This window comes from Pan paniscus, chromosome 11 (assembly GCF_029289425.2).
Source record: "Pan paniscus chromosome 11, NHGRI_mPanPan1-v2.0_pri, whole genome shotgun sequence".
NCBI lineage: Eukaryota > Metazoa > Chordata > Mammalia > Primates > Hominidae > Pan > Pan paniscus.
The window spans coordinates 64,922,298-64,949,958 of NC_073260.2; positions in this window are offsets into that span (position 1 = coordinate 64,922,298).

Here is a 27,661-nt window from a genome sequence, read left to right on the forward strand (position 1 = left end):
ATGCCATTCCATTTCATTGCATTCCATTCCATTCCATTCCATTCCATTCCATTCGGGTTGACTTCTTTGCATTCCCTTCCATCCCATTCCATTCTATTCCATTCGGGTTGATTCCATTCCGTTCCATTCCATTCCATTCCATTTCATTCGTTTTGATTCCATTCCATTTCATTCCATTCCATTTCATTCCATTCCATTGCATTATATTCCATTCCATTCCATGCCATTCGGGATGATTCCATTCCATTCCATTCCATTCGGGTTGATTCCATTCCATTCCAGTCCATTCTATTCCATGCCATTCCATTCCATTCCATTCGGGTTGATTCCATTCCATTCCATTCCATTCCATTCCATTCCATTCCATTCGGGTTGATTCCATTCCGTTCCATTCCATTCCATTCCATTCGGGTTGATTCCATTCCATTTCATTCCATTACATTTCATTCCCTTCCATTCCATTCCATTCCATGCCATTCGGGATGATTCCATTCCATTCCATTCCATTCCATTCCATTCCATTCCATTCGGGTTGATTCCATTCCATTCCATTCCATTCTATTCCATGCCATTCCATTCCATTCCATTCGGGTTGAATCCATTCCATTCCATTCCATTCCATTCCATTCCATTCCGTTCCATTCCATTCCATTCGGGTTGACTCCATTCCGTTCCATTCCATTCCATTCCATTCCATTCCATTCGGGTTGATTCCATTCCGTTTCATTCCATTACATTTCATTCCATTCCATTCCATTCCATTCCATGCCATTCGGGATGATTCCATTCCATTCCATTCCATTCCATTCCATTCTCCTTTACTCCATTCCATTCCATTCCATTCCATTCGGGTTGATTGCATTCCATTCCAATCCACTCCATTCCATTCCATTTGGTTTGATTCCATTCCATTCCATCCCAATACATTCCATTCCATTCCATTCCATTCCATTCCATTCCATTCCATTCCATTCCATTCCATTCGGGTTGATTCCATTCCATTCCATTCCCTTTCATTCCATTCCATTCGTGTTGATTGCATTCCGTTCCATTCCATTCCATTCCATTCCATTCCATTCCATTCCATTCGGTTTGATTACATTCCATTCCATTCCATTCCATTCCATTCCATTCTGGTTGAATCCATTCCATTCCATTCAATTCCGTTCCATTCGGTTTGATTCCATTCCATTCCACTCCATTCCATTGCATTCGGGTTGATTCCATTCCATTGCATTCCATTCCATTCCATTTGGGTTGATTGCATTCCATTCCAATCCATTCCATTCCATTCCATTCCATTCCATTCCATTCCATTCCATTCCATTCCATTCGGGTTGACTCCATTCCATTCAATTCCATGCCATTCCATTCCATTCCATTCCATTCCATTCCATTCCATTCCATTGCATTCCATTCGGGTTGACTCCATTCCATTCAATTCCATGCCATTCCATTCCATCCCATTCCATTCCATTCCATTCGCTTGGATTCCATTCCATTTCATTCAATTCCATTACATTCGAGTTGATACTTTCCATTCCATTCTTTCCATTACATTCGAGTTGATTCTTTTCCATTCCATTCCTTTCCATTCCATTGCATTCCATTCCATTCCATTCCAATCGGGTTGATACCATTCCGTTCCATTCCATTCCATTCCATTCCATTCTGGTTGATTCCATGCCATTTCGTTTCATTGCATTCCATTCCCTTCAATCCCATTGCATTCCATTCTATTCAATTCGGGTTGATACCATTCCATTCCATTCCATTCCATTCCATTCCATTCCATTCGGGTTGATTCTGTTCCTTTCCATTACATTCCATTCGAGATGATACCATTCCAATCCATTCCATTCCGTTCCATTCCATTCCTTTCGGGTTGATTCCATTCCATTCCATTCCATTCCATTCCATTCCATTCCATTCCATTCCTTTCTTGTTGATTCCATTCCATTCCGTTTCATTCCATTCGTGTTGATTGCATTCCTTTCCATTCCATTCCATTGCAGTCGGTCTGATATCGTTCCATTCCGTTCCATTCGAATCCATTCCATTCGGGTTGGTTCCATTCCATTCCTATCCATTCCATTCCATTCCATTCCATTCCATTCCGTTCGGGTTGATTCCATTCCGTTCCATTCCATTCCATTCCATTCCATTCCATTCGGGTTGATTCCATTCCATTTCTTTCCTTTCCATTGTATTCGGGTTGATTCTCTTCCATTCCATTCCATTCCATTCCATTCGTGTTGATTCCATTCCACTCCATTCCATTCTATTCCATTCCATTTCATTCCATTCCATTCGGGTTGATTCCATTCCATTCCATTCCATTCCATTCCATTCCGTTCCATTCCATTCCATTCGGGTTGATTCCATTCCGTTCCATTCCATTCCATTCCATTTCATTCGTTTTGATTCCATTCCATTTCATTCCATTCCATTTCATTCCATTCCATTCCATTATATTCCATTCCAGTCCATGCCATTCGGGATGATTCCATTCCATTCCATTCCATTCGGGTTGATTCCATTCCATTCCATTCCATTCTATTCCATGCCATTCTATTCCATTCCATTCGGGTTGATTCCATTCCATTCCATTCCATTCCATTCCATTCGGGTTGATTCCATTCCGTTCCATTCCATTCCATTCCATTCGGGTTGATTCCATTCCATTTCATTCCATTACATTTCATTCCCTTCCATTCCATTCCATTCCATGCCATTCGGGATTATTCCATTCCATTCCATTCCATTCCATTCCATTCCCTTCCATTCCATTCGGGTTGATTCCATTCCATTCCATTCCATTCTATTCCATGCCATTCCATTCCATTCCATTCGGGTTGATTCCATTCCATTCCATTCCATTCCATTCCATTCCGTTCCATTCCATTCCATTCGGGTTGACTCCATTCCGTTCCATTCCATTCCATTCCATTCCATTCGGGTTGATTCCATTCCGTTTCATTCCATTACATTTCATTCCATTCCATTCCATTCCATTCCATGCCATTCGGGATGATTCCATTCCATTCCATTCCATTCCATTCTCCTTTACTCCATTCCATTCCATTCCATTCCATTCCATTCCATTCCATTCGGGTTGATTCTATTCCATTCAATGCCATTCGGTTTGACTCCAATAAATTCCATTCCATTATGGTTGATTCCATTCCATTCCATTCCATTCCTTTCCATTCCATTTAGGTTGATTCCATTCCATTCCATTCCATTCCCTTCCATTCCATTATATTTGGGTTGATTGCATTCCATTCCAATCCATTCCATTCCATTCCATTCCATTCCGGTTGATTCCATTTCATTCCATTCCATTCCATTCCATTCCATTCGGGTGGATTAAATTGCATTCCATTCCATTCCATTCCATTCACGTTGATTCCATTCCACTTCAATCCATTCCGTTCCATTCCATTCGGGTTGATTCCATTCCATTCCATTCCATTCCATTCCATTCCATTCCATTCGGGTTGACTCCATTCCATTCAATTCCATGCCATTCCATTCCATTCCATTCCATTCCATTCCATTCCATTCCATTCCATTCAATTCGGGTTGCCTCCATTCCATTCAATTCCATGCCATTCCATTCCATCCCATTCCATTCCATTCCATTCGCTTGGTTTCCATTCCATTTCATTCAATTCCATTACATTCGAGTTGATACTTTCCATTCCATTCCTTTCCATTCCATTCCATTCCATTACATTCGAGTTGATTCTTTTCCATTAAATTCCATTCCATTCCATTCCATTCCATTCCATTCCAATCGGGTTGATACCATTCCGTTCCATTCCATTCCATTCCATTCTATTCCGGTTGATTCCATGCCATTCCATTTCATTGCATTCCATTCCATTCCATTCCATTCCATTCCATTCCATTCGGGTTGACTTCTTTGCATTCCCTTCCATCCCATTCCATTCTATTCCATTCGGGTTGATTCCATTCCATTCCATTCCATTCCATTCCATTCCATTCGGGTTGATTCTATTCCATTCCATTCCATTCCATTCCATTCGGGTTGATTCTGTTCCTTTCCATTCCATTCCATTCGAGATGATACCATTCCAATCCACTCCATTCCGTTCCATTCCATTCCTTTCGGGTTGATTCCATTCCATTCCATTCCATTCCATTCCATTCCATTCCATTCCATTCCATTCCTTTCTTGTTGATTCCATTCCATTCCGTTTAATTCCATTCGTGTTGATTGCATTCCTTTCCATTCCATTCCATTGCAGTCGGTCTGATATCGTTCCATTCCGTTCCATTCGATTCCATACCATTCGGGTTGGTTCCATTCCATTCCTATCCATTCCATTCCATTCCATTCCATTCCATTCCATTCCGTTCGGGTTGATTCCATTCCGTTCCATTCCATTCCATTCCATTCCATTCCATTCCATTCCATTCCATTCGGGTTGATTCCATTCCATTTCTTTCCTTTCCATTGTATTCGGGTTGATTCTCTTCCATTCCATTCCATTCCATTCCATTCCTTTCCATTCCATTCGGGTTGATTCCATTCCATTCCATTCCATTCTATTCCATTCCATTGCATTCCATTCCATTCGGGTTGATTCCATTCCATTTAATGCCATTCCATTCCATTCCGTTCCATTCCATTCCATTCGGGTTGATTCCATTCCGTTCCATTCCATTCTATTCCATGCCATTCCATTCCATTCCATTCGGGTTGATTCCATTCCATTTCATTCCATTCCATTCCATTATATTCCATTCCATTCCATGCCATTCGGGATGATTCCATTCCATTCCGTTCCATTCCATTCCATTCCATTCGGGTTGATTCCATTCCATTCCATTCCATTCTATTCCATGCCATTCCATTCCATTCCATTCGGGTTGATTCCATTCCATTCCATTCCATTCCATTCCATTCCATTCCATTACATTCCATTCCATTCCATTCCATTCGGGTTGATTCCATTCCGTTCCATTCCATTCCATTCCATTCGGGTTGATTCCATTCCATTTCTTTCCATTCCATTTCATTCCATTCCATTCCATTCCATTCCATGCCATTCGGGATGATTCCATTCCATTCCATTCCATTCCATTCCATTCCATTCCATTCCATTCGGGTTGATTCCATTCCATTCCATTCCATTCTATTCCATGCCATTCCATTGCATTCCATTCGGGTTGATTCCATTCCATTCCATTCCATTCCATTCCATTCCATTCCATTCCATTCCATTCCGTTCCATTCCATTCCATTCGGGTTGATTCCATTCCGTTCCATTCCATTCCATTTCATTCCATTCGGGTTGATTCCATTCCATTTCATTCCATTACATTTCATTCCATTCCATTCCATTCAATGCCATTCAGGATGATTCCATTCCATTCCATTCCATTCCATTCTCTTTTACTCCATTCCATTCCATTCCATTCCATTCCATTCCATTCCATTCCATTCCATTCGGGTTGATTGCATTCCATTCCAATCCACTCCATTCCATTCCATTTGGTTTGATACCATTCCATTCCATCCCAATCCATTCCATTCCATTCCATTCCATTCCTTTCCATTCCATTCCATTCCATTCGGGTTGATTCCATTCCATTCCATTCCCTTTCATTCCATTCCATTCGTGTTGATTGCATTCCGTTCCATTCCATTCCATTCCCTTCCATTCCATTCCATTCCATTGCATTCGGGTTGATTCCATTCCATTGAATTCCATTCCATTCCATTTGGGTTGATTGCATTCCATTCCAATCCATTCCATTCCATTCCATTCCATTCGGGTTGACTCCATTCCATTTCATTCCATTACATATCATTCCATTCCATTCCATTCAATGCCATTCAGGATGATTCCATTCCATTCCATTCCATTCCATTCTCTTTTACTCCATTCCATTCCATTCCATTCCATTCCATTCCATTCCATTCCAAACGGGTAGATACCATTCCGTTCCATTCCATTCCATTCCATTCCATTCCGGTTGATTCCATGCCATTCCATTTCATTGCATTCCATTCCATTCCATTCCATTCCATTCCATTCGGGTTGACTTCTTTGCATTCCCTTCCATCCCATTCCATTCTATTCCATTCGGGTTGATTCCATTCCATTCCATTCCATTCCATTCGGGTTGATTCTGTTCCTTTCCATTCCATTCCATTCGAGATGATACCATTCCAATCCATTCCATTCCGTTCCATTCCATTCCTTTCGTGTTGATTCCATTCCATTCCATTCCATTCCATTCCATTCCATACCATTCCATTCCTTTCTTGTTGATTCCATTCCATTCCGTTTCATTCCATTCGTGTTGATTGCATTCCATTCCATTCCATTCCACTGCAGTCGGTCTGATATCGTTCCATTCCGTTCCATTCGATTCCATTCCATTCGGGTTGGTTCCATTCCATTCCTATCCATTCCATTCCATTCCATTCCATTCCATTCGGTTCGGGTTGATTCCATTCCGTTCCATTCCATTCCATTCCATTCCATTCCATTCCATTCGGGTTGATTCCATTCCATTTCTTTCCTTTCCATTGTATTCGGGTTGATTCTCTTCCATTCCATTCCATTCCATTCCATTCCATTCGGGTTGATTCCATTCCATTCCATTCCATTCTATTCCATTCCATTGCATTCCATTCCATTCGGTTGATTCCATTCCATTCCATGCCATTCCATTCCATTCCGTTCCATCCCATTCCATTCGGGTTGACTCCATTCCGTTCCATTCCATTCCATTCCATTTCATTCGGGTTGATTCCATTCCATTTCATTCCATTCCATTTCATTCCATTCCATTCCATTCTATTCCATTCCATTCCATGCCATTCGGGATGATTCCATTCCATTCCATTCCATTCCATTCCATTCCATTCCATTCCATTCGGGTTGATTCCATTCCATTCCATTCCATTCTATTCCATGCCATTCCATTCCATTCCATTCGGGTTGATTCCATTCCATTCCATTCCCTTCCATTCCATTCCATACTCTTCCATTCCATTCGGGTTGGTTCCTTTCCGTTCCATTCCATTCCATTCCATTCCATTCGTGTTGATTCCATTCCATTTCATTCCATTACATTTCATTCCATTCCATTCCATTCCATTCCATGCCATTCGGGATGATTCCATTCCATTCCATTCCATTCCATTCTCCTTTACTCCATTCCATTCCATTCCATTCCATTCCATTCCATTCCATTCCATTCCATTCGGGTTGATTGCATTCCATTCCAATCCACTCCATTCCATTCCATTTGGTTTGATTCCATTCCATTCCATCCCAATCCATTCCATTCCATTCCATTCCATTCCATTCCATTCCATTCCATTCGGGTTGATTCCATTCCATTCCATTCCCTTTCATTCCATTCCATTCGTGTTAATTGCATTCCGTTCCATTCCATTCCATTCCATTCCATTCCATTCCATTCCATTCCATTCGGGTTGATTCCATTCCATTCCATTCCATTCCATTCCATTCCATTCTGGTTGATTCCATTCCATTCCATTCCATTCCGTTCCATTCGGTTTGATTCCATTCCATTCCACTCCATTCCATTGCATTCGGGTTGATTCCATTCCATTGCATTCCATTCCATTCCATTTGGGTTGACTGCATTCCATTCCAATCCATTCCATTCCATTCCATTCCATTCCATTCGGGTTGACTCCATTCCATTCAATTCCATGCCATTCCATTCCATTCCATTCCATTCCATTCCTTTCCATTCCATTCCATTCCATTCGGGTTGACTCCATTCCATTCAATTCCATGCCATTCCATTCCATCCCATTTAATTCCATTCCATTCGCTTGGATTCCATTCCATTTCATTCAATTCCATTACATTCGAGTTGATACTTTCCATTCCATTCCTTTCCATTCCATTCCATTCCATTCCATTCCATTCCAATCGGGTTGATACCATTCCGTTCCATTCCATTCCATTCCATTCCGGTTGATTCCATGCCATTCCATTTCATTGCATTCCCTTCCATCCCATGCCATTCTATTCCATTCGGGTTGATTCCATTCCATTCCATTCCATTCCATTCCATTCCATTCGGGTTGATTCTATTCCATTCCATTCCATTCCATTCCATTCGGGTTGATTCTGTTCCTTTCCATTCCATTCCATTCGAGATGATACCATTCCAATCCATTCCATTCCGTTCCATTCCATTCCTTTCGGGTTGATTCCATTCCATTCCATTCCATTCCATTCCATTCCATTCCATTCCATTCCTTTCTTGTTGATTCCATTCCATTCCGTTTCATTCCATTCGTGTTGATTGCATTCCTTTCCATTCCATTCCATTGCAGTCGGTCTGATATCGTTCCATTCCGTTAAATTCGATTCCATTCCATTCGGGTTGGTTCCATTCCATTCCTATCCATTCCATTCCATTCCATTCCATTCCATTCCGTTCGGGTTGATTCCATTCCGTTCCATTCCATTCCATTCCATTCCATTCCATTCCATTCGGGTTGATTCCATTCCATTTCTTTCCTTTCCATTGTATTCGTGTTGATTCTCTTCCATTCCATTCCATTCCATTCCATTCCATTCCATTCGGGTTGATTCCATTCCATTCCATTCCATTCTATTCCATTCCATTGCATTCCATTCCATTCGGGTTGATTCCATTCCATTCCATGCCATTCCATTCCATTCCGTTCCATTCCATTCCATTCGGGTTGATTCCATTCCGTTCCATTCCATTCCATTCCATTTCATTCGTTTTGATTCCATTCCATTTCATTCCATTCCATTTCATTCCATTCCATTCCATTATATTCCATTCCATTCCATGCCATTCGGGATGATTCCATTCCATTCCATTCCATTCGGGTTGATTCCATTCCATTCCAGTCCATTCTATTCCATGCCATTCCATTCCATTCCATTCGGGTTGATTCCATTCCGTTCCATTCCATTCCATTCCATTCCATTCCATTCGGGTTGATTCCATTCCGTTCCATTCCATTCCATTCCATTCGGGTTGATTCCATTCCATTTCATTCCATTACATTTCATTCCCTTCCATTCCATTCCATTCCATGCCATTCGGGATGATTCCATTCCATTCCATTCCATTCCATTCCATTCCATTCCATTCGGGTTGATTCCATTCCATTCCATTCCATTCTATTCCATGCCATTCCATTCCATTCCATTCGGGTTGATTCCATTCCATTCCATTCCATTCCATTCCATTCCGTTCCATTCCATTCCATTCGGGTTGACTCCATTCCGTTCCATTCCATTCCATTCCATTCCATTCGGGTTGATTCCATTCCGTTTCATTCCATTACATTTCATTCCATTCCATTCCATTCCGTTCCATGCCATTCGGGATGATTCCATTCCATTCCATTCCATTCCATTCCATTCTCCTTTACTCCATTCCATTCCATTCCATTCCATTCGGGTTGATTGCATTCCATTCCAATCCACTCCATTCCATTCCATTTGGTTTGATTCCATTCCATTCCATCCCAATACATTCCATTCCATTCCATTCCATTCCATTCCATTCCATTCCATTCCATTCCATTCCATTCGGGTTGATTCCATTCCATTCCATTCCCTTTCATTCCATTCCATTCGTGTTGATTGCATTCCGTTCCATTCCATTCCATTCCATTCCATTCCATTCCATTCGGGTTGATTCCATTCCGTTCCATTCCATTCCATTCCATTCGGGTTGATTCCATTCCATTTCTTTCCATTACATTTCATTCCATTCCATTCCATTCCATTCCATGCCATTCGGGATGATTCCATTCCATTCCATTCCATTCCATTCTCCTTTACTCCATTCCATTCCATTCCATTCCATTCCATTCCATTACATTCCATTCCATTCCATTCCATTCCATTCCATTCCATTCCATTCGGGTTGATTGCATTCCATTCCAATCCACTCCATTCCATTCAATTTGGTTTGATTCCATTCCATTCCATCCCAATCCATTCCATTCCATTCCATTCCATTCCATTCCATTCCATTCCATTCCATTCCATTCCATTCCATTCCATTCCATTCCATTCCGTTCCATTCCATTCCATTCGGGTTGATTCCATTCCGTTCCATTCCATTCCATTCCATTCCATTCGGGTTGATTCCATTCCATTTCATTCCATTACATTTCATTCCATTCCATTCCATTCAATGCCATTCAGGATGATTCCATTCCATTCCATTCCATTCCATTCTCTTTTACTCCATTCCATTCCATTCCATTCCATTCCATTCCATTCCATTCCATTCCATTCCATTCCATTCGGGTTGATTGCATTCCATTCCAATCCACTCCATTCCATTCCATTTGGTTTGATACCATTCCATTCCATCCCAATCCATTCCATTCCATTCCATTCCATTCCTTTCCATTCCATTCCATTCCATTCGGGTTGATTCCATTCCATTCCATTCCCTTTCATTCCATTCCATTCGTGTTGATTGCATTCCGTTCCATTCCATTCCATTCCCTTCCATTCCATTCCATTCCATTGCATTCGGGTTGATTCCATTCCATTGCATTCCATTCCATTCCATTTGGGTTGATTGCATTCCATTCCAATCCATTCCATTCCATTCCATTCCATTCGGGTTGACTCCATTCCATTTCATTCCATTACATTTCATTCCATTCCATTCCATTCAATGCCATTCAGGATGATTCCATTCCATTCCATTCCATTCCATTCTCTTTTACTCCATTCCATTCCATTCCATTCCATTCCATTCCATTCCATTCCATTCCACTGCAGTCGGTCTGATATCGTTCCATTCCGTTCCATTCGATTCCATTCCATTCGGGTTGGTTCCATTCCATTCCTATCCATTCCATTCCATTCCATTCCATTCCATTCGGTTCGGGTTGATTCCATTCCGTTCCATTCCATTCCATTCCATTTCATTCCATTCCATTCGGGTTGATTCCATTCCATTTCTTTCCTTTCCATTGTATTCGGGTTGATTCTCTTCCATTCCATTCCATTCCATTCCATTCCATTCGGGTTGATTCCATTCCATTCCATTCCATTCTATTCCATTCCATTGCATTCCATTCCATTCGGTTGATTCCATTCCATTCCATGCCATTCCATTCCATTCCGTTCCATCCCATTCCATTCGGGTTGACTCCATTCCGTTCCATTCCATTCCATTCCATTTCATTCGGGTTGATTCCATTCCATTTCATTCCATTCCATTTCATTCCATTCCATTCCATTCTATTCCATTCCATTCCATGCCATTCGGGATGATTCCATTCCATTCCATTCCATTCCATTCCATTCCATTCCATTCGGGTTGATTCCATTCCATTCCATTCCATTCTATTCCATGCCATTCCATTCCATTCCATTCGGGTTGATTCCATTCCATTCCATTCCCTTCCATTCCATTCCATACTCTTCCATTCCATTCGGGTTGGTTCCTTTCCGTTCCATTCCATTCCATTCCATTCCATTCGTGTTGATTCCATTCCATTTCATTCCATTACATTTCATTCCATTCCATTCCATTCCATTCCATGCCATTCGGGATGATTCCATTCCATTCCATTCCATTCCATTCTCCTTTACTCCATTCCATTCCATTCCATTCCATTCCATTCCATTCCATTCCATTCCATTCGGGTTGATTGCATTCCATTCCAATCCACTCCATTCCATTCAATTTGGTTTGATTCCATTCCATTCCATCCCAATCCATTCCATTCCATTCCATTCCATTCCATTCCATTCCATTCCATTCCATTCCATTCCATTCGGGTTGATTCCATTCCATTCCATTCCCTTTCATTCCATTCCATTCGTGTTAATTGCATTCCGTTCCATTCCATTCCATTCCATTCCATTCCATTCCATTCCATTCGGGTTGATTCCATTCCATTCCATTCCATTCCATTCCATTCCATTCTGGTTGATTCCATTCCATTCCATTCCATTCCGTTCCATTCGGTTTGATTCCATTCCATTCCACTCCATTCCATTGCATTCGGGTTGATTCCATTCCATTGCATTCCATTCCATTCCATTTGGGTTGACTGCATTCCATTCCAATCCATTCCATTCCATTCCATTCCATTCCATTCGGGTTGACTCCATTCCATTCAATTCCATGCCATTCCATTCCATTCCATTCCATTCCATTCCTTTCCATTCCATTCCATTCCATTCGGGTTGACTCCATTCCATTCAATTCCATGCCATTCCATTCCATCCCATTTAATTCCATTCCATTCGCTTGGATTCCATTCCATTTCATTCAATTCCATTACATTCGAGTTGATACTTTCCATTCCATTCCTTTCCATTCCATTCCATTCCATTCCATTCCATTCCAATCGGGTTGATACCATTCCGTTCCATTCCATTCCATTCCATTCCGGTTGATTCCATGCCATTCCATTTCATTGCATTCCCTTCCATCCCATGCCATTCTATTCCATTCGGGTTGATTCCATTCCATTCCATTCCATTCCATTCCATTCCATTCGGGTTGATTCTATTCCATTCCATTCCATTCCATTCCATTCGGGTTGATTCTGTTCCTTTCCATTCCATTCCATTCGAGATGATACCATTCCAATCCATTCCATTCCGTTCCATTCCATTCCTTTCGGGTTGATTCCATTCCATTCCATTCCATTCCATTCCATTCCATTCCATTCCATTCCATTCCTTTCTTGTTGATTCCATTCCATTCCGTTTCATTCCATTCGTGTTGATTGCATTCCTTTCCATTCCATTCCATTGCAGTCGGTCTGATATCGTTCCATTCCGTTAAATTCGATTCCATTCCATTCGGGTTGGTTCCATTCCATTCCTATCCATTCCATTCCATTCCATTCCATTCCGTTCGGGTTGATTCCATTCCGTTCCATTCCATTCCATTCCATTCCATTCCATTCCATTCGGGTTGATTCCATTCCATTTCTTTCCTTTCCATTGTATTCGTGTTGATTCTCTTCCATTCCATTCCATTCCATTCCATTCCATTCCATTCGGGTTGATTCCATTCCATTCCATTCCATTCTATTCCATTCCATTGCATTCCATTCCATTCGGGTTGATTCCATTCCATTCCATGCCATTCCATTCCATTCCGTTCCATTCCATTCCATTCGGGTTGATTCCATTCCGTTCCATTCCATTCCATTCCATTTCATTCGTTTTGATTCCATTCCATTTCATTCCATTCCATTTCATTCCATTCCATTCCATTATATTCCATTCCATTCCATGCCATTCGGGATGATTCCATTCCATTCCATTCCATTCGGGTTGATTCCATTCCATTCCAGTCCATTCTATTCCATGCCATTCCATTCCATTCCATTCGGGTTGATTCCATTCCATTCCATTCCATTCCATTCCATTCCATTCCATTCCATTCGGGTTGATTCCATTCCGTTCCATTCCATTCCATTCCATTCGGGTTGATTCCATTCCATTTCATTCCATTACATTTCATTCCCTTCCATTCCATTCCATTCCATGCCATTCGGGATGATTCCATTCCATTCCATTCCATTCCATTCCATTCCATTCCATTCGGGTTGATTCCATTCCATTCCATTCCATTCTATTCCATGCCATTCCATTCCATTCCATTCGGGTTGATTCCATTCCATTCCATTCCATTCCATTCCATTCCGTTCCATTCCATTCCATTCGGGTTGACTCCATTCCGTTCCATTCCATTCCATTCCATTCCATTCGGGTTGATTCCATTCCGTTTCATTCCATTACATTTCATTCCATTCCATTCCATTCCGTTCCATGCCATTCGGGATGATTCCATTCCATTCCATTCCATTCCATTCCATTCTCCTTTACTCCATTCCATTCCATTCCATTCCATTCGGGTTGATTGCATTCCATTCCAATCCACTCCATTCCATTCCATTTGGTTTGATTCCATTCCATTCCATCCCAATACATTCCATTCCATTCCATTCCATTCCATTCCATTCCATTCCATTCCATTCCATTCCATTCCATTCGGGTTGATTCCATTCCATTCCATTCCCTTTCATTCCATTCCATTCGTGTTGATTGCATTCCGTTCCATTCCATTCCATTCCATTCCATTCCATTCGGTTTGATTCCATTCCATTCCATTCCATTCCATTCCATTCCATTCTGGTTGATTCCATTCCATTCCATTCAATTCCGTTCCATTCGGTTTGATTCCATTCCATTCCACTCCATTCCATTGCATTCGGGTTGATTCCATTCCATTGCATTCCATTCCATTCCATTTGGGTTGATTGCATTCCATTCCAATCCATTCCATTCCATTCCATTCAATTCCATTCCATTCCATTCCATTCGGGTTGACTCCATTCCATTCAATTCCATGCCATTCCATTCCATTCCATTCCATTCCATTCCATTCCATTCCATTCCATTGCATTCCATTCGGGTTGACTCCATTCCATTCAATTCCATGCCATTCCATTCCATCCCATTCCATTCCATTCCATTCGCTTGGATTCCATTCCATTTCATTCAATTCCATTACATTCGAGTTGATACTTTCCATTCCATTCCTTTCCATTCCATTCTTTCCATTACATTCGAGTTGATTCTTTTCCATTCCATTCCTTTCCATTCCATTGCATTCCATTCCATTCCATTCCAATCGGGTTGATACCATTCCGTTCCATTCCATTCCATTCCATTCCATTCTGGTTGATTCCATGCCATTCCGTTTCATTGCATTCCATTCCCTTCAATCCCATTCCATTCCATTCTATTCCATTCGGGTTGATTCCATTCCATTCCATTCCATTCCATTCCATTCCATTCGGGTTGATTCTGTTCCTTTCCATTACATTCCATTCGAGATGATACCATTCCAATCCATTCCATTCCGTTCCATTCCATTCCTTTCGGGTTGATTCCATTCAATTCCATTCCATTCCATTCCATTCCATTCCATTCCTTTCTTGTTGATTCCATTCCATTCCGTTTCATTCCATTCGTGTTGATTGCATTCCTTTCCATTCCATTCCATTGCAGTCGGTCTGATATCGTTCCATTCCGTTCCATTCGAATCCATTCCATTCGGGTTGGTTCCATTCCATTCCTATCCATTCCATTCCATTCCATTCCATTCCATTCCGTTCGGGTTGATTCCATTCCGTTCCATTCCATTCCATTCCATTCCATTCCATTCCGGTTCATTCCATTCCATTTCTTTCCTTTCCATTGTATTCGGGTTGATTCTCTTCCATTCCATTCCATTCCATTCCATTCGTGTTGATTCCATTCCACTCCATTCCATTCTATTCCATTCCATTGCATTCCATTCCATTCGGGTTGATTCCATTCCATTCCATTCCATTCCATTCCATTCCGTTCCATTCCATTCCATTCGGGTTGATTCCATTCCGTTCCATTCCATTCCATTCCATTTCATTCGTTTTGATTCCATTCCATTTCATTCCATTCCATTTCATTCCATTCCATTCCATTATATTCCATTCCATTCCATGCCATTCGGGATGATTCCATTCCATTCCATTCCATTCGGGTTGATTCCATTCCATTCCATTCCATTCTATTCCATGCCATTCCATTCCATTCCATTCGGGTTGATTCCATTCCATTCCATTCCATTCCATTCCATTCGGGTTGATTCCATTCCGTTCCATTCCATTCCATTCCATTCGGGTTGATTCCATTCCATTTCATTCCATTACATTTCATTCCCTTCCATTCCATTCCATTCCATTACATTTCATTCCCTTCCATTCCATTCCATTCCATGCCATTCGGGATGATTCCATTCCATTCCATTCCATTCCATTCCATTCCATTCCATTCCATTCCATTCAGGTTGATTCCATTCCATTCCATTCCATTCTATTCCATGCCATTCCATTCCATTCCATTCGGGTTGATTCCATTCCATTCCATTCCATTCCATTCCATTCCATTCCGTTCCATTCCATTCCATTCGGGTTGACTCCATTCCGTTCCATTCCATTCCATTCCATTCCATTCGGGTTGATTCCATTCCGTTTCATTCCATTACATTTCATTCCATTCCATTCCATTTCATTCCATGCCATTCGGGATGATTCCATTCCATTCCATTCCATTCCATTCTCCTTTACTCCATTCCATTCCATTCCATTCCATTCCATTCCATTCCATTCCATTCCATTCGGGTTGATTGCATTCCATTCCAATCCACTCCATTCCATTCCATTTGGTTTGATTCCATTCCATTCCATCCCAATCCATTCCATTCCATTCCATTCCATTCCATTCCATTCCATTCCATTCGGGTTGATTCCATTCCATTCCATTCCCTTTCATTCCATTCCATTCGTGTTGATTGCATTCCGTTCGATTCCATTCCATTCCATTCCATTCCATTCCATTCGGGTTGATTCCATTCCATTCCATTCCATTCCATTCCATTCCATTCCATTCTGGTTGATTCCATTCCATTCCATTCCATTCCGTTCCATTCGGTTTGATTCCATTCCATTCCACTCCATTCCATTGCATTCGGGTTGATTCCATTCCATTGCATTCCATTCCATTCCATTTGTGTTGATTGCATTCCATTCCAATCCATTCCATTCCATTCCATTCCATTCCATTCCATTCGGGTTGACTCCATTCCATTCAATTCCATGCCATTCCATTCCATTCCATTCCATTCCATTCCATTGCATTCAATTCGGGTTGACTCCATTCCATTCAATTCCATGCCATTCCATTCCATCCCATTCCATTCCATTCCATTCGCTTGGATTCCATTACATTTCATTCAATTCCATTACATTCGAGTTGATACTTTCCATTCCATTTCTTTCCATTCCATTCTTTCCATTACATTCGAGTTGATTCTTTTCCATTCCATTCCTTTCCATTCCATTGCATTCCATTCCATTCCATTCCAATCGGGTTGATACCATTCCGTTCCATTCCATTCCATTCCATTCCATTCTGGTTGATTCCATGCCATTCCGTTTCATTGCATTCCATTCCCTTCAATCCCATTCCATTCTATTCCATTCGGGTTGATTCCATTCCATTCCATTCCATTCGGGTTGATTCTGTTCCTTTCCATTACATTCCATTCGAGATGATACCATTCCAATCCATTCCATTCCGTTCCATTCCATTCCTTTCGGGTTGATTCCATTCCATTCCATTCCATTCCATTCCATTCCATTCCATTCCTTTCTTGTTGATTCCATTCCATTCCGTTTCATTCCATTCGTGTTGATTGCATTCCTTTCCATTCCATTCCATTGCAGTCGGTCTGATATCGTTCCATTCCGTTCCATTCGATTCCATTCCATTCGGGTTGGTTCCATTCCATTCCTATCCATTCCATTCCATTCCATTCCATTCCATTCCATTCCGTTCGGGTTGATTCCATTCCGTTCCATTCCATTCCATTCCATTCCATTCCATTCGGGTTGATTCCATTCCATTTCTTTCCTTTCCATTGTATTCGGGTTGATTCTCTTCCATTCCATTCCATTCCATTCCATTCGGGTTGATTCCATTCCATTCCATTCCATTCTATTCCATTCCATTGCATTCCATTCCATTCGGGTTGATTCCATTCCATTCCATTCCATTCCATTCCATTCCGTTCCATTCCATTCCATTCGGGTTGATTCCATTCCGTTCCATTCCATTCCATTCCATTTCATTCGTTTTGATTCCATTCCATTTCATTCCATTCCATTTCATTCCATTCCATTCCATTATATTCCATTCCATTCCATGCCATTCGGGATGATTCCATTCCATTCCATTCCATTCGGGTTGATTCCATTCCATTCCATTCCATTCTATTCCATGCCATTCCATTCCATTCCATTCGGGTTGATTCCATTCCATTCCATTCCATTCCATTCGGGTTGATTCCATTCCGTTCCATTCCATTCCATTCCATTCGGGTTGATTCCATTCCATTTCATTCCATTACATTTCATTCCCTTCCATTCCATTCCATTCCATGCCATTCGGGATGATTCCATTCCATTCCATTCCATTCCATTCCATTCCATTCCATTCCATTCCATTCCATTCGGGTTGATTCCATTCCATTCCATTCCATTCTATTCCATGCCATTCCATTCCATTCCATTCGGGTTGATTCCATTCCATTCCATTCCATTCCATTCCATTCCGTTCCATTCCATTCCATTCGGGTTGACTCCATTCCGTTCCATTCCATTCCATTCCATTCCATTCGGGTTGATTCCATTCCGTTTCATTCCATTACATTTCATTCCATTCCATTCCATTTCATTCCATGCCATTCGGGATGATTCCATTCCATTCCATTCCATTCCATTCTCCTTTACTCCATTCCATTCCATTCCATTCCATTCCATTCCATTCCATTCGGGTTGATTGCATTCCATTCCAATCCACTCCATTCCATTCCATTTGGTTTGATTCCATTCCATTCCATCCCAATCCATTCCATTCCATTCCATTCCATTCCATTCCATTCCATTCCATTCCATTCGGGTTGATTCCATTCCATTCCATTCCCTTTCATTCCATTCCATTCGTGTTGATTGCATTCCGTTCCATTCCATTCCATTCCATTCCATTCCATTCCATTCCATTCCATTCGGGTTGATTCCATTACATTCCATTCCATTCCATTCCATTCCATTCTGGTTGATTCCATTCCATTCCATTCCATTCCGTTCCATTCGGTTTGATTCCATTCCATTCCACTCCATTCCATTGCATTCGGGTTGATTCCATTCCATTGCATTCCATTCCATTCCATTTGTGTTGATTGCATTCCATTCCAATCCATTCTATTCCATTGCATTCCATTCCATTCCATTCGGGTTGACTCCATTCCATTCAATTCCATGCCATTCCATTCCATTCCATTCCATTCCATTCCATTGCATTCCATTCGGGTTGACTCCATTCCATTCAATTCCATGCCATTCCATTCCATCCCATTCCATTCCATTCCATTCGCTTGGATTCCATTCCATTTCATTCAATTCCATTACATTCGAGTTGATTCTTTTCCATTCCATTCCTTTCCATTCCATTGCATTCCATTCCATTCCATTCCAATCGGGTTGATACCATTCCGTTCCATTCCATTCCATTCCATTCCATTCTGGTTGATTCCATGCCATTCCGTTTCATTGCATTCCATTCCCTTCCATCCCATTCCATTCTATTCCATTCGGGTTGATTCCATTCCATTCCATTCCATTCCATTCCATTCGGGTTGATTCTGTTCCTTTCCATTACATTCCACTCGAGATGATACCATTCCAATCCATTCCATTCTGTTCCATTCCATTCCTTTCGGGTTGATTCCATTCCATTCCATTCCATTCCATTCCATACCATTCCATTCCTTTCTTGTTGATTCCATTCCATTCCGTTTCATTCCATTCGTGCTGATTGCATTCCATTCCATTCCATTCCATTGCAGTCGGTCTGATATCGTTCCATTCCGTTCCATTCGATTCCATTCCATTCGGGTTGGTTCCATTCCATTCCTATCCATTCCATTCCATTCCATTCCATTCCATTCCATTCCTTTCGGGTTGATTCCATTCCTTTCCATTCCATTCCATTCCATTCCATTCGGGTTGATTCCATTCCATTCCATTCCATTCTATTCCATTCCATTGCATTCCATTCCATTCGGGTTGATTCCATTCCATTCCATGCCATTCCATTCCATTCCGATCCATTCCATTCCATTCGGGTTGATTCCATTCCATTCCATTCCATTCTATTCCATGCCATTCCATTCCATTCCATTCGGGTTGATTCCATTCCATTCCATTCCATTCAATTCCATTCCATTCCATTCCGTTCCTTTCCATTCCATTCCATTTCATTCGGGTTGATTCCATTCCATTTCATTCCATTCCTTTTCATTCCATTCCATTCCATTCTATTCCATTCCATTCCATGCCATTCGGGATGACTCCATTCCATTCCATTCCATTCCATTCCATTCCATTCCATTCGGGTTGATTCCATTCCATTCCATTCCATTCTATTCCATGCCATTCCATTCCATTCCATTCGGGGTGATTCCATTCCATTCCATTCCCTTCCATTCCATTCCATTCCGTTCCATTCCATTCCATTCGGGTTGATTCCATTCCGTTCCATTCCATTCCATTCCATTCCATTCCATTCGGGTTGATTCCATTCCATTTCATTCCATTACATTTCATTCCATTCCATTCCATGCCATTCGGGATGATTCCATTCCATTCCATTCCATTCCATTCCATTCCATTCGGGTTGATTCCATTCCATTCCATTCCATTCTATTCCATGCCATTCCATTCCATTCCATTCGGGTTGATTCCATTCCATTCCATTCCATTCCATGCCATTCCATTCCATTCCATTCGGGTTGATTCCATTCCATTCCATTCCATTCCATTCCATTTCATTCCATTCCATTCCAATCCATTCCGTTCCTTTCCATTCCATTCGGGTTGATTCCATTCCGTTCCATTCCATTCCATTCCATTCCATTCGGGTTGATTCCATTCCATTTCATTCCATTAGATTTCATTCCATTCCATTCCATTCCATTCCATGCCATTCGGGATGATTCCATTCCATTCCATTCCATTCCATTCTCCTTTACTCCATTCCATTCCATTCCATTCCATTCCATTCCATTCCATTCCATTCCATTCGGGTTGATTGCATTCCATTCCAATCCACTCCATTCCATTCCGTTTGGTTGGATTCCATTCCATTCCATCCCAATCCATTCCATTCCATTCCATTCCATTTCTTTCCATTCCATTCCATTCGGGTTGATTCCATTCCATTCCATTCCATTCCATTCCCTTTCATTCCATTCCATTCGTGTTGATTGCATTCCGTTCCATTCCATTCCATTCCATTCCATTCCATTCCATTCCATTCCATTCAGGTTGATTCCATTCCATTCCATTCCATTCCATTCCATTCCATTACATTCTGGTTGACTCCATTCCATTCCATTCCATTCCGTTCCATTCGGTTTGATTCCATTCCATTCCACTCCATTCCATTGCATTCGGGTTGATTCCATTCCATTGCATTCCATTCCATTCCATTTGGGTTGATTGCATTCCATTCCAACCCATTCCATTCCATTCCATTCCATTCCATTCCATTCCATTCGGGTTGATTCCATTGCATTCCATTCCATTCCATTCCATTCCATTTCATTCCATTCGGGTTGATTCCATTCTATTCCATTCTGTTCCAATCCATTCCTTTCCATTCCATTCGGGTTGATTCCATTCCATTCCATTCCATTCCATTCCATTCCATTCCATTCGGTTTGATTCCAATTAATTCCATTCCATCCCATTCCATTCCATTCCATTCGGGATCATTCCATTCCATTCCATTTCATTAGGGATGATTCCATTCCATTCCATTCCGTTCAATACAATTCCATTCCATTCCATTCCTTTCGGGTTGATTCCATTCCATTCCATTGCATTCCATTTCATTCCATTCCATTCCATTCCATTCCATTCTGGTTGATTCCATTCCATTCCATTCAATTCCATTCCATTCCTTTCCATTCCATTCCATTCGGTTTGATTCCCTTCCATTCCATTCCATTCCATTCCATACCATTCCATTCGGGTTGATAACATTCCATTCCATTCCATTCCATTCCATTCCATTCCATTCGGGTTGATTCCATTCCATTCAATTCCATTCCGTTTGACTCCATTCCATTCCATTTCATTCCGGTTGATTCCATTCCATTCCATTCCATTCCTTTCCATTCCATTTAGGTTGATTCCATTCCATTCCATTCCATTCCATTCCTTTCCATTCCGGTTGATTCCATTCCATTCCATTACATTGCATTCCATTCGGGTTGACTCCATTCCATTCCATTCCACTCCATTCGGGTTTATTCCATTCCATTCCATTCCATTCCACTCCATTCCATTCCATTCGCGTTGATTCCATTCCATTCCATTCCATTCTATTCCATTCGGGTTGATTCCATTCCGTTCCATTCCATTCCATTCCATTCCATTCGTGTTGAGTCCATTGCATTCCATTCCGTTCCATTCCATTCCATGCCATTCGGGATGATTCCATTCCATTCCATTCCGTTGCATTCGGGTTGATTCCTTTCCATTTCATTCCATTCCATTGCATTCCATTCCATTCCATTCGGGTTGATTCCATTGCATTCCATTCCATTGCATTCCATTCCGTTTGATTCCATTCCATTCCATTCCATTCCGTTCCATTCGGGTTGATTCCATTCCGTTCCATTCCATTCCATTCCATTCCATTCCATTCGTGTTGACTCCATTACATTCCATTCCGTTCCATTCCATTCCATGCCATTTGGGATGATTCCATTCCATTCCATTCCTTTCCAATCCATTCGGGTTGATTCCATTCCATTTCATTCCATTCCATTGTATTCCATCCCATTCCATTCGGGTTGATTCCATTCCATTCCATTCCATTGCATTCCATTCCGTTGGATTCCATTCCATTCCATTCCATTCCAATCCATTCGGGTTGATTCCATTCCGTTCCATTCCATTCCATTCCATTCCTTTCCATTCCATTCGGATTGATTCCATTCCATTTCATTCCATTCCATTCCAATCCATTCGGGTAGATTTCATTCCATTCCATTACATTCCATGCCATTCGGGATGATTCCATTCCATTCCATTCCAATCCATTCCATTCGAGTGGATTCCATTCCATTCCATTCCATTATATTCCATTCGATTTCATTCCATTCCATTCCATTCGGGTTGATTCCATTCCATTCCATGCCATTCCATTCCATTCCGATCCATTCCATTCCATTCGGGTTGATTCCATTCCATTCCATTCCATTCTATTCCATGCCATTCCATTCCATTCCATTCGGGTTGATTCCATTCCATTCCATTCCATTCCATTCCATTCCATTCCGTTCCGTTCCTTTCCATTCCATTCCATTTCATTCGGGTTGATTCCATTCCATTTCATTCCATTCCTTTTCATTCCATTCCATTCCATTCTATTCCATTCCATTCCATGCCATTCGGGATGATTCCATTCCATTCCATTCCATTCCATTCCATTCCATTCCATTCCATTCGGGTTGATTCCATTCCATTCCATTCCATTCTATTCCATGCCATTCCATTCCATTCCATTCGGGTTGATTCCATTCCATTCCATTCCCTTCCATTCCATTCCATTCCGTTCCATTCCATTCCATTCGGGTTGATTCCATTCCGTTCCATTCCATTCCATTCCATTCCATTCGGGTTGATTCCATTCCATTTCATTCCATTACATTTCATTCCATTCCATTCCATGCCATTCGGGATGATTCCATTCCATTCCATTCCATTCCATTCCATTCCATTCCATTCCATTCCATTCGGGTTGATTCCATTCCATTCCATTCCATTCTATTCCATGCCATTCCATTCCATTCCATTCGGCTTGATTCCATTCCATTCCATTCCATTCCATTCCATTCCATTCCATTCCATTCCGTTCCTTTCCATTCCATTCGGGTTGATTCCATTCCGTTCCATTCCATTCCATTCCATTCCATTCGGGTTGATTCCATTCCATTCCATTCCATTCCATTCCATTCCCTTTCATTCCATTCCATTCGTGTTGATTGCATTCCGTTCCATTCCATTCCATTCCATTCCATTCCATTCCATTCCATTCCATTCAGGTTGATTCCATTCCATTCCATTCCATTCCATTCTGGTTGATTCCATTTCATTCCATTCCATTCCGTTCCATTCGGTTTGATTCCATTCCATTCCACTCCATTCCATTGCATTCGGGTTGATTCCATTCCATTCCATTCCATTCCATTCCATTTGGGTTGATTGCTTTCCATTCCAATCCATTCCATTCCATTCCATTCCATTCCATTCCATTCCATTCGGGTTGATTCCATTGCATTCCATTCCATTCCATTCCATTGCATTCCATTCGGGTTGATTCCATTCTATTCCATTCTGTTCCATTCCATTCCTTTCCATTCCATTCGGGTTGATTCCATTCCATTCCATTCCATTCCATTCGGTTTGATTCCATTTAATTCCATTCCATCCCATTCCATTCCATTCCATTCGGGATCATTCCATTCCATTCCATTTCATTCGGGATGATTCCATTCCATTCCATTCCGTTCAATTCCATTCCATTCCATTCCATTCCTTTCGGGTTGATTCCATTCCATTCCATTGCATTCCATTTCATTGCATTCCATTCCATTCCATTCCATTCTGGTTGATTCCATTCCATTCCATTCAATTCCATTCCATTCCTTTCCATTCCATTCCATTCGGTTTGATTCCCTTCCATTCCTTTCCATTCCATTCCATACCATTCCATTCGGGTTGATAACATTCCATTCCATTCCATTCCATTCCATTCCATTCCATTCCATTCCATTCCATTCCATTCCATTCCCTTTCATTCCATTCCATTCGTGTTGATTGCATTCCGTTCCATTCCATTCCATTCCATTCCATTCCATTCCATTCCATTCCATTCGGGTTGATTCCATTCCATTCCATTCCATTCCATTCCATTCCATTCTGGTTGATTCCATTCCATTCCATTCCATTCCGTTCCATTCGGTTTTATTCCATTCCATTCCACTCCATTCCATTGCATTCGGGTTGATTCCATTCCATTGCATTCCATTCCATTCCATTTGGGTTGATTGCATTCCATTCCAATCCATTCCATTCCATTCCATTCCATTCCATTCCATTCCATTCCATTCGGGTTGATTCCATTCCATTCCATTCCATTCCATTCCATTCCATTCCATTCGGTTTGATTCCATTTAATTCCATTCCATCCCATTCCATTCCATTCCATTCGGGATCATTCCATTCCATTCCATTTCATTCGGGAAGATTCCATTCCATTCCATTCCGTTCAATTCAATTCCATTCCATTCCATTCCTTTCGGGTTGATTCCATTCCATTCCATTGCATTCCATTTCATTCCATTCCATTCCATTCCATTCCATTCCATTCTGGTTGATTCCATTCCATTCCATTCAATTCCATTCCATTTCTTTCCATTCCATTCCATTCGGTTTGATTCCCTTCCATTCCTTTCCATTCCATTCCATACCATTCCATTCGGGTTGATAATATTCCATTCCATTCCATTCCATTCCATTCCATTCCATTCCATTCCATTCCGGTTGATTCCATTCCATTCCATTCCATTCCATTCCATTCCATTCCCTTTCATTCCATTCCATTCGTGTTGATTGCATTCCGTTCCATTCCATTCCATTCCATTCCATTCCATTCCATTCCATTCGGGTTGATTCCATTCCATTCCATTCCATTCCATTCCATTCTGGTTGATTCCATTCCATTCCATTCCATTCCGTTCCATTCGGTTTGATTCCATTCCATTCCACTCCATTCCATTGCATTCGGGTTGATTCCATTCCATTGCATTCCATTCCATTCCATTTGGGTTGATTGCATTCCATTCCAATCCATTCCATTCCATTCCATTCCATTCCATTCGGGTTGATTCCATTGCATTCCATTCCATTCCATTCCATTGCATTCCATTCGGGTTGATTCCATTCTATTCCATTCTGTTCCAATCCATTCCTTTCCATTCCATTCGGGTTGATTCCATTCCATTCCATTCCATTCCATTCCATTCCATTCCATTCCATTCCATTCGGTTTGATTCCATTTAATTCCATTCCATCCCATTCCATTCCATTCCATTCGGGATCATTCCATTCCATTCCATTTCATTCGGGATGATTCCATTCCATTCCATTCCGTTCAATTCAATTCCATTCCATTCCATTCCTTTCGGGTTGATTCCATTCCATTCCATTGCATTCCATTTCATTCCATTCCATTCCATTCCATTCCATTCTGGTTGATTCCATTCCATTCCATTCAATTCCATTCCATTCCTTTCCATTCCATTCCATTCGGTTTGATTCCCTTCCATTCCATTCCATTCCATTCCATACCATTCCATTCGGGTTGATAACATTCCATTCCATTCCATTCCATTCCATTCCATTCCATTCCATTCGGGTTGATTCCATTCCATTCAATTCCATTCCGTTTGACTCCATTCCATTCCAATTCATTCCGGTTGATTCCATTCCATTCCATTCCATTCCTTTCCATTCCATTTAGGTTGATTCCATTCCATTCCATTCCATTCCATTCCTTTCCATTCCGGTTGATTCCATTCCATTCCATTACATTGCATTCCATTCGGGTTGACTCCATTCCATTCCATTCCACTCCATTCGGGTTTATTCCATTCCATTCCATTCCATTCCACTCCATTCCATTCCATTCGCGTTGATTCCATTCCATTCCATTCCATTCTATTCCATTCGGGTTGATTCCATTCCGTTCCATTCCATTCCATTCCATTCCATTCGTGTTGAGTCCATTGCATTCCATTCCGTTCCATTCCATTCCATTCCATTCGAGATGATTCCATTCCATTCCATTCCGTTGCATTCGGGTTGATTCCTTTCCATTTCATTCCATTCCATTGCATTCCATTCCATTCCATTCGGGTTGATTCCATTCCATTCCATTCCATTGCATTCCATTACGTTTGATTCCATTCCATTCCATTCCATTCCGTTCCATTCGGGTTGATTCCATTCCGTTCCATTCCATTCCATTCCATTCCATTCGTGTTGACTCCATTGCATTCCATTCCGTTCCATTCCATTCCATGCCATTTGGGATGATTCCATTCCATTCCATTCCTTTCCAATCCATTCGGGTTGATTCCATTCCATTTCATTCCATTCCATTGCATTCCATCCCATTCCATTCGGGTTGATTCCATTCCATTCCATTCCATTGCATTCCATTCCGTTTGATTCCATTCCATTCCATTCCATTCCAATCCATTCGGGTTGATTCCATTCCGTTCCATTCCATTCCATTCCAATCCATTCCATTCGAGTGGATTCCATTCCATTCCATTCCATTATATTCCATTCGATTTCACTCCATTCCATTCCATTCGGGTTGATTCCATTCCATTCCATGCCATTCCATTCCATTCCGATCCATTGCACTCCATTCGGGTTGATTCCATTCCATTCCATTCCATTCCATTCTATTCCATGCCATTCCATTCCATTCCATTCGGGTTGATTCCATTCCATTCCATTCCATTCCATTCCATTCCATTCCGTTCCGTTCCTTTCCATTCCATTCCATTTCATTCGGGTTGATTCCATTCCATTTCATTCCATTCCTTTTCATTCCATTCCATTCCATTCTATTCCATTCCATTCCATGCCACTCGGGATGATTCCATTCCATTCCATTCCATTCCATTCCATTCCATTCCATTCCATTCGGGTTGATTCCATTCCATTCCATTCCATTCTATTCCATGCAATTCCATTCCATTCCATTCGGGTTGATTCCATTCCATTCCATTCCCTTCCATTCCATTCCATTCCGTTCCATTCCATTCCATTCGGGTTGATTCCATTCCGTTCCATTCCATTCCATTCCATTCCATTCGGGTTGATTCCATTCCATTTCAT